Genomic DNA, 10,093 nt, shown 5'->3' with positions numbered 1-10,093 from the left:
CTGGCTCCACACTGGCATATTTCCCTCATAAAATAAATATGAACTTCAACCAAAGCACCAGGACTGTCTCAGAAAACAAACAAGGCCATATATTTCACTCTGGGATCAACTGGGATCAGCTGTGCAAACAGGGGTCCACCTACGAAAGGCACTTCAACTCACCCACTGTATTCCCACAACAACAACAGCGAGTGCAGGGCGAGCCACCTTCGCCGGATCGCCGTGTGGTACCCATCCTTCAGGCTCGTCCTTGGCTGATGGAGTCCACTTCAGAGCCCCGGGGGTGTGGAGGAGGCTTCCTGAGACTCATCAGCACCTTGTAAACCTTTCAACCAGTCATCCTTCTGAGGGTTGTATACACTTACGGCGGGGCCTCAGACTCATTCCTCTCTCGTGAGACCGCAGGTTCATTTCAGCAGGAGTTCAGGGGTGAGACAGGAGATTACTCAAAGAGAGTGCAATCATAGACCGTCGTAGAGGACGGAGCGCTAACTTTCAGTGCCACATCTCACCTTGCAGCTGTAATACACAGTTGGCTTCTTTCTCTACATTGCTTTGGAATTAGGATTCAATTTAGACCTCATTTGAAATGCATTAACAGTGCCTACATACATAGCTCAATAGATCCATTTAAATGAGATGGCAGGAGAAAAACCTGACTGTGGCACGCAATGGCGCAGCTTGATAGGTGGTTGTCAGGCTATTCTCCCTTTATAAGTTTAGTAAAATAATTACAAGGCAAAACCCTTCCCAGAGGGCATGAGATGTCAAGATTCGATTGAACTTGCTGAGCACTGAAGTTATTGCTAGAGCAGAACTATTAAGTGCTTGTAACTAGATGTCTCTCACAGAAGGACCATCCTTTCATGAAACCACCCCAAAAAATAAGGAGTTGAGTCATCTGAAGAAATGGAAGGATGAGAGAAGAGGGTGGGTGGAGGGAGAGGGAAAGAGAGAGAGAGAGTGAGAGAGAGGGAGGGAAGGAGCAAAGTGAAACACAAGGCTATTTGTTGGACAGTCTGCAGTGACAGTTGTAATTTGTCATAGGTCGGACATTTGTGTGTGAGGAACATTTGTATCCCCTCAGACCTAACACACTGCAGGGGCGCCCAAGGGCATGCTGGGAAGAAGGGCCCCATGCTCCCACTCATGGCATGTTACACTGGTGCCCCCCTTTCTGTCTTTCTCTGCCTTTCTTTTTTTACACAAATACACTTACAGTACACACACACACACACACACACACACACACTCCTTCGCACTCACTCTCTCTCTCTCTCTCACACACACGAGCACACAAACACACACACACACACACACACACACCACACGCTGGACCACAATGACAAACCCCAAGATTCAGCTTCTTTGGGACCATAGGGGGCTGGAGAGGCTTCAGGGGCCCAAACAGGCAGGTCGCCTTCAAAGCCGCATCGGGGCCCCCCCTCAGTGCGGGAGGCACAGGGAGATGGGGAGACTCGCTTGTTGAGCAAGACTTCTCCAGAAGAATAAGAATCCCAACCACAGAGGCTGAGAGAAAAAAAATCTCATCTATTATCCTATCAGGCCAGACTCAGACTCAGAGTCTCTGGGATAAGATGCCTCATGAGGTCATTTAACACAAGCAGTGTTTCTAAGAGGGCTACTGATAGACTAGACGGAAGACAGCGGCACTGGGAGAGGTGGGAGACAATGCCACTGTCCACCCTAACTAGAGCCTTTTGTATTTTACTGCCCTTTGACTGAATTCAGAAACCAAATCTATTGGAAAAAAGCATATGATGGGCCACGGAAATACTGCTGATAGGTAATTACTATTAAAACAAAAGACTAGTCTGTGTTGGGTTTTCTCAGAGGAACACACAAACCAGCACATACATAGACACACAGAAACCACCACACACACGTAGTGATAAACACAAATAAGCACACACACACACACACACACACACACAGTGATCCATACAAACAAGCACACACACACTAGCACATGCCGGCCATTCATACGGAGCACATTCCTTAGTGGTTCTCCCCACACCATTGTCGGAGGGGTCCTGGACTTCTCATTTCAATCATCAAAGCTCTAAAGTTTAGGGTCCCTCTTTCTCACCCTTTCACTCAACGCTACTCAGGGCCACAAGGAGCCCCGAAACTCGATCCCCCGACGCAGCACAGCGCAGCAATGAGAGGCAAACGCACACATGTCGTGGTGGCCTTGCTCTTCGCCTTCAAGGGTCAGTCACCCATTCTTCTGTTACACAAAAGAATCCTTCAAGTGGCCCGGGTGACAATGGCCTTTAGATCGCTCAGGCGGAATGATTGCTGTCCAATGAGAATGGATTTGGGATTAATTGAGCCAGAATTAATATGAGATTTTCTTTCGGTGCGTGTGTGTGTGTGTGTGCGTGTGTGTGTGTAGAGGTGGGAGAGGGGTTCCTTCACAGTCTCAACAATAAGGGGCTGTCTGTCTTCCTGTTTTTTTCCAAGAAGCCATGAGCAGAAAACCATAGAGAGGATTAATGCTTCTGAATATTTGTCCACCTTAGAGATTACAGTCCACAGTGGCAGCCTTGGACTCCTTCTGACACAAAGGACTTTTCTAGAAGTCTGAGAAGTCTCCAGATTCACTGCAAGGCTTCAGGGAGAGAGAGAGAGAGTCAGACTTCAAACTGCCATTTTGTTCCATGCAGTGTGACCTCAGAAGTCCTCATAAGACAATGAAAAGAGAGAAGAAAAAAATGACTGGTGCAAGCAACCTTGCCTTCACCCAAAGGAGACATACTGCAGAGAGAAGAGACCAACCCACAGGCTGAAAAAAGATTTTATTGAGAAGTGAAACGAGTCTTGTGTTGTTCTCAGGAACAGCATGTCTTTACTAGGCTTTTGCCACATTCACACGTTGCCTTTCCATTTTGAAGTCTGTTAAAGCAGACAGATTTTAACTTGTGGCGACTGCAGCAAATACCGTATTCTAAAATACGACCTGAAACCGGATTAGTCATAATGGCTGCATGCTTAGAGAGACATTTCGGTGGAGACAGAGTGAAGGAAACGATGCAGATTTTAATTTACTGTGACTGGCTTGTGGTTTATGAACAGAACAGGATATTAAAGTGATAGGGCATTTATCACTAAAAATGTAAAGGCCTCCCTGCCCCTTGTCATCCTGCAAAATGCAAAAATCCACACAATATATTACCGGGCTACCAAAGCTTTTTTGTCTCCTGTGTCCTGATGAAATTATAACAAACAACATTATCGAATGAAAGAAGGGGGGTGGAAGCGAAGTTCAGATTCCTGAGTTTGAAACTGAACCCTCTCTGGTTACTCGCCGCAGTAAACAGCATTTGCTCGGTCTGTCATTGAATTAAGTGTACACAGAGCAGCAGTCTTTTATTGCTGGCATCTAGACTGCGTTGATTCAAACACCCTGTGACTCGCCAGCATTTTCTCCTCTTTCAGCAGAAGTGAACTGAGGCACTGACAGACAGCCCCCTTCATGTGGAAACACACTAGCAGCAGCCCAGAAGCACTATCAGATGATCTTTTATAGATGAGTTTATATATACAGATTTGATACGTACATACATGTATATACATGCTTATATACTGTCTCTCACACACACACACACACACACACACACACACACACACACACACACACACACACACACACAACACATGCACACATATGGGGCCCCTTCATATGAAAACACATTAGCCCAGAAGAACACACACACACACACACACACACACACACACACGGTGGGGTATAACATTTCAGATTTCACTTCCTACTACACTGAAGGATAATCGAGAGCCACTTTTTGGGCTCACACACCTCTTCAGATAAAGTGTGCCCTGACCTTAGACTGGCTGCTGTGATTATCCAGATTATCCTGGTGTGGGAGGTATGTTGAGATTCAATCTTAAACCCTCTTATGGGTTCTCAAGCCATCCAGCCAGCCCATTCAGCCTATTCAACTCAACACGGTAGTATAAGGGAAAGAATATGTCATTTGCAATAAAATCTTGATGCTATAAGACAATAATAGCCTGTGAGAATTACAGTACAACAATTTATTCTAAAAAGCTATATCATTTTAGGTCTTTCAACATCATAAGATGATGTGGTACATCTCACAGTTTCCCATATCACACTTCAATTTGTTTAGGTCATATCCAGGACATGTTCAGGTCCTATCCAACACAATCTATACTATCTGATATAGAGTTAATAAAATCTGTTAGCATGGGGTGGTTAGCATGAGGGGACGTGGGCATTATTTTCGTGTGCACTAAAGACTGAAGAGGTTAGAATCTGTGGGATCTCTCATTTCTTGTGAACACGCTCACTTTTTAACACTGATTAGTGGTTGAAAAATACTTTTAAAGGGTCCAAACATTCCAAGGACATTGTAGTCTAGACTGACGCACTGATTTCTAATGAAAGAGCAAAATGTGACGACAGTGCAGTGATCCCTCAGTTCTGTTTCATATTAAAACAAAGGGATATGTCAAGACTCAAAATGTCAGCTGAATCAGGATCATATTGAAATGGCTCTGTCCGTCTAAGGAGCAAATCCTGACAGAATCACTTGCTCCTGTTCAGTCACTACCACTCTGCTCTCAGTATTTACTTCCTGTACAATTACAATGGCAACGTTAACATTACCACAGGTATCAGAATTTGGGAGCTACAACAGATTCTGCTGCTTTAAGAGCGCAACAGCAGATTAAGTCTCAATCCAAAACCTAAATCCTAGGCATACCAAGGGGTACAATATCTGTGATTTATATTTTATAATGGTGTGCATTCAATCACCTTAAGCGCATACAGCATTTACAGGCAAACTGGATATTCGGACCAAGTTTGTAATTTACAGCTGCAAATAATGGAACACAGGAATTGGAATGTTGAAAAGCCATCTTAAATCCTGGCCTCTAGTTTGAGAGTCTTGGCTTAGGGATCATTGTTTTATCTCAATTTCATACATATCTAATTAACTCTAAAGCGTTGTCTGGAGTGCATTAAAAGCATAATTTGTCTTGGCATGAGAATCTACGCAGATGTCATTTCAAAAACCTTCCAGCCATCCACATTTCACGTTGCACATCGCTCTGAGCTTGGCAAGAGTGCTGCTCAATTCACTCGCAGTAGCTTCCCATGTCTTATCTTTGCTATTTAGGCAGCCTGATTGCCAAAAGGTCATGTTTCATTGGGCCTGCTTGTCCTGGTGTCTTATCAATGTGAAACACATTTTTATCTCCTACAGGTTGGTCATGGAAACACCCAATTTCAGTTTTTCCAGGTTCCAGACCATTTGGTGGGCAGAAAGAACAAAGTGAAGGAGCGAACAAGATCATGCCCACAATCTAAGTGCATCATCAATGACCGTGAGGAACGCAACACTTTGTGATCCTCCACTGCTGGTTTCATGTTCCTGTTCACAGTTCAATAGGAAACTATAAGGCATACTGCATCCACCAAACTGGCACTTCTGCGCTAAGTGAATGATGAGGTTGCCAAATATCGACAAGCATGGACTCGTCGGCATCCAGAGAGGGTCACACCACAAAACCTTAAAGGCAATTGTCCATCAAAGGACCTTCACCTTCACAGACAATAACATTTATGATGTGTTTCCCTTTTTTTTATTTTCTAACGCTGAGGTTTACAGACCGATATTCTTTATGACCTACTTTTCCAGAAAGATATCTCAGGCCTTGGGAATAATAAAACTCAGGTAATAAAATCGGGGCCCAGATTGGACAGCGGTGTCATTCTTGAGTCCGACTTAAGAGTGTCTCCCGCCTCTTATGTGGCTCTGCATCATGTTTGCTTCCCAGCTGTCCCGCAGACCTGATGGCTTTATGGTTACACGAGTCTCTAATCTTTCCAATAAGACGCCTCTGGACATTGCTTTAAGAAGAAAAATAACTTCCAAGGCCATAAGGCCCTTGGCTGTGAAGGACATCAAATTGACAGGGAAATACCCAATTCACACCGGACCGTCTGGCCAGTCATGAGGAGACGTTCATGGGAGAATTTTTTCTGTCCGTAACCCTGTTGACTCCGAGCGGTGAGGCCTTTGAAAGTTTACACGATGTGGATTCACTCAATTTATGGTGCCCTTTCATTGTGGCAGCCCAAGACCTGCAGCAACTCTGGCCACGGTCCAGTTTCTCAGAGACAAGTCCACATTCCGACCCGCGCTGCATCCGAAAGTACTTTATCACCACAAAACACCTTGTTTATAGACTCTCACAGGGACCAGTGGCCTTTCTCCCCCTCAATAGCGGGCCTGCAGGAATGACAAAACATTACTCATACTGCCTCTACCACTTTTAAAAATAAACTCTGCAACCATCACTGTATATTAGCATTACTACAGCGCTCAAAAAAAGGAAAAGTTCGCCAGCTCGCTGTCTGCACACACATCACATTGTTTTGATGAGGAAGATTGATGGTTGAATTATAGTGTCGAATAGCTACTGAATACCAGCAAAATCTTGGAGTTGGTTATAAGTAGTGTGCTCCCAGCACTTACCCCATCTCCTTGCAGATTCCCCTGCGTTAAAAGTGTTTGTTTTTGCTGTCAGAGCTGTGTGAAGGGAAACGCATTTCTGAAATATCAGTGAGCGTAAACACAGTCTCCCAGGGAGACGAGCAGCTCGGGGCGCGTCCCTGAGAGTGGGAAGCACAGCAAAGCGGAGATGCACCAGCGCGTCCCACAACACCACAACAACAGGGCCCTAGGGGGCACGCCGTGGGTCAGTGTCAAGTTTAAAACAATATCACTGAATGTAAATGTAGGAGACATGCACAAGGAAAAGTTGGCTTTTAAAATGTGTTAATGTGAACGGGACCTTGTTGATGTGCTCAAAGGATTACTACTGAATGTAGAGACCCCTTGGTCTCAATGAGACATTGCAGACTGAAATGAACACATGCAATTTTGATTAAGGTGCGTTCTGATGTTTTCACTGTAACACCTTGCTCACGCCCTCTAAACACCAAGCACTACCCCCAACCTTCACCCTCTTTGTGCTGCACATTAAAGGCTGATTTACGTCAGCAGACTGACTACCCCAATGACTGCTGTGACACAGAGCAGGAAAAGCTGGCTCATTAGTTCCGAATTAGTAAAAGCTTGGTGGAGCTGAGCACTTTCTGTAAAATATTTAACTTTCTTGGGATGCAGTAGTTACCCTCCAATAACTTGGCAGGTAAGGAATTTGTTTACAGTGTGTTGCTATAAAACGTTGCATCATAACATTTTATATTCTCTGTGTCACACTTTAAAACTGTTTCTCGAAAGCATAAAGATAATGCAGTAGATATGATACAGTAGATAGAACAGACTGTCATGTCAGACAACTTTTACAATCCGTTTAAAACAATCTCACATTTGCGTCATATGCTCTCCAGGAAGTCTATAGAAGTTTGGCAGCATGATGTGTGTTGCGTTACTTGCGGTGTATCAGAGAGCTTAGTAGGTAGCTTGTTTGACACTGGGACACAAAACACTACTCTAGAGAGTCAACTGTAGGGTCAAGATTCAGTTCCCTGCGAAAACATTTTGGTTTTCAATTTGCAGTGTTAAGCAAACATTATAAATCCAATCCCCTCTCAAATAGTCTCATACATTCCATGTGCAAGGGGGGGAAAAAAGCCCCTCAGCATGAAAACATACATCATCTTCCAGCGTTGCCTGTTCCTCTTCAAGCGGGTGCTTTCATATGTGCTGGTGCTAAGCGAGGCAGTGGATTCGGTTTACTTTGAAAGAAAATGGAATGTCTGGGTCAGATTTATAAATACTGACAGGACCATTTGGAAGCAATCGTCACAAGTGTCATGGAAAAACCGCTACATCATGAGCCACTAAGCATACAAGAATTTTGCCAGCATCAATATTTTAACTTGGGCTCACAATGTCCATCATTTGACAGTATATTTCATACGTTGTAGAAGGCCAATCTGATGACAATAATATTGAGGGGACACTATGTGTTCATGCAGTTGCATATGCATGCACACCTAAAACATAATCTTAAACAGACTGCGACAGACAGACAGCCAGACACACACACACACACACACACACACACAGGCGCCTGCCCACAAATCTCTATCAGGAACAAAACCACAATGTATGGTTGTTAGGGTAACAGAAAGATGACTGACCCCTTGACAGCTAAGCGAATGTCTCATTTCTAAACTCACAAAACACTGCCATCGTTGGCTAAACAGTGATATACATTTGATATGGTCAAGAAAGCAGAGAGGCACAGAGAGGGCATAAATAACAGTGACTGTATGTGAGATATTAATGCTGAGGAGAGGGAGCTGTGCTAGGATCTGTCTGGCTTCAGAGGATAGCGGAGAGCGAGAAAGTGGCTTGTTTGAAAGTTCTCATGCCTTCTACTGCTGTCTGGGTGAGGAGGGGGACACTGGAGTGTATGAGCAAGCGTGTGTGTGTGTGGAGGTGGGGGGTGTCAAAAGCCTGGGGGAGGGCCTGAAAACATTTCCGAAGTAAGCTGCAGGCTCCACACATGGAGGCAAGCAGGCAGCTCTCAGTGGCAACTGCTCCAAATCAGTGGATTTGCACTTCTCTCTTAGATAAAGTCAATTGGCTGGACAGTCCCCCCTTTTAAGGGCAATTCACTAGCAGAGTAAATAAACTGATAAGAAAGCACACACACACACACACACACACACACACACACACACACACACACACACACACACACACACACAGAGGCTATAAGCCTCATGCTTTTCTTCATAGCTCTTCACAGTATCACTTAGAATGAGAGAGTGAGTGAGCACACAACATGGCTGGGGTCAGGTGTGCAAGGAGTGGGTTCAAGTAGAACACAGAGAGGTAGAAAAAAGGAAGTTCTGGGGAGAAAGATAGATGGAAAGAGTGATTAAAAGAGGGATGGAAGAGAACGAGGGATGGGTGGGAGAGGACAGGGAGTGAAAACAATCAGAATCTCCTTCCTGTGAAAGGGAAATGTGGCTAATTGGCCTCGTGAGGGTCAACAGGCTATTTCCTGCCTTAGGAGGACAGTGTTCCACCTCATTGGACGTCTGTCCTGTTGCATGGCAAACTGAGCAAGCAAAGGATCTCCCTGGGTTCCAGCACAAGCTGGGGACTAAGAGCTAGTGTGGGAACATTGCTGTTATTTCAGCATGAACGAGAGAGAGAGAGAGAGAGAGAGAGAGAGAGAGAGAGAGAGAGAGGAAGATAGAGGGAATGAGTAAGACAGACACACACAGACTAACCGGGGAAAAAAAAACATATTTACTGTTGTTATGTCCTACACTTAACTTTCTCATCAGATGACCACATCGCATCAATCATCTCTATTCATACCACTGTGTTCACATCAATCCCCTCCCAGCTGTACTTTCCTTTTTTTCTTGTCATTCTTCCACCCAGAGGGTAGCCAGGGTCCCACGCTACCCGCCATCCCTGGGCACAGTCCTGGGTAACGGAGGGTCACCGCAGCGGACGGCTCCGCAACAGTGGCCGTGCACCTCTCTCCCTCCACGGGAGAGTGAGACAGTCATGAGAGGACATTGATCTGCGTGAGGCGAGCACATTCACCAGAGCCGCTCACTCCTAGAGCTCGACAAACACTGTATCATTTGACTTCCCCTCCCCACCCCTCCCTTCTCTGCCACGGTCATGCTGTAATCTGTTTAGCATTTTTGTGTCCTCTCTCACGATTAAATTATTTTGCTTACTAGGTTTGAGGGGCCCGGTGAGTCGCTTCAACCACAAGCACAGAAACTCAAGAAAAGGAAAAAAGTGCCGGTTTAATGTCAGAATTGTCATATTGAAAAGTGACAATTTTGTGTTGATCAGGCATGCCATTCCTTTATCAAATTAAAAGAAGGCTGGTTTTGCAAAATAAAAACAAACAAAAACAATCTGTGTCTTCTTGTCATTTGCCACTGCAAAAGAGAAACTGGATGAAAGCAATTGAGTTTTATAATATGATATGTTGGGCCATGGGGAGGACTAAAGAAAGAAAGGAACTAAACACACACACACACGCACACGCACACGCACTCTGTCTC

This window comes from Sprattus sprattus (genome assembly GCF_963457725.1).
Source record: "Sprattus sprattus genome assembly, chromosome: 12".
Lineage (NCBI taxonomy): Eukaryota > Metazoa > Chordata > Actinopteri > Clupeiformes > Clupeidae > Sprattus > Sprattus sprattus.
The sequence above is the reverse complement of the archived record's forward strand: the minus strand, read 5'-3'. Positions refer to the sequence as shown.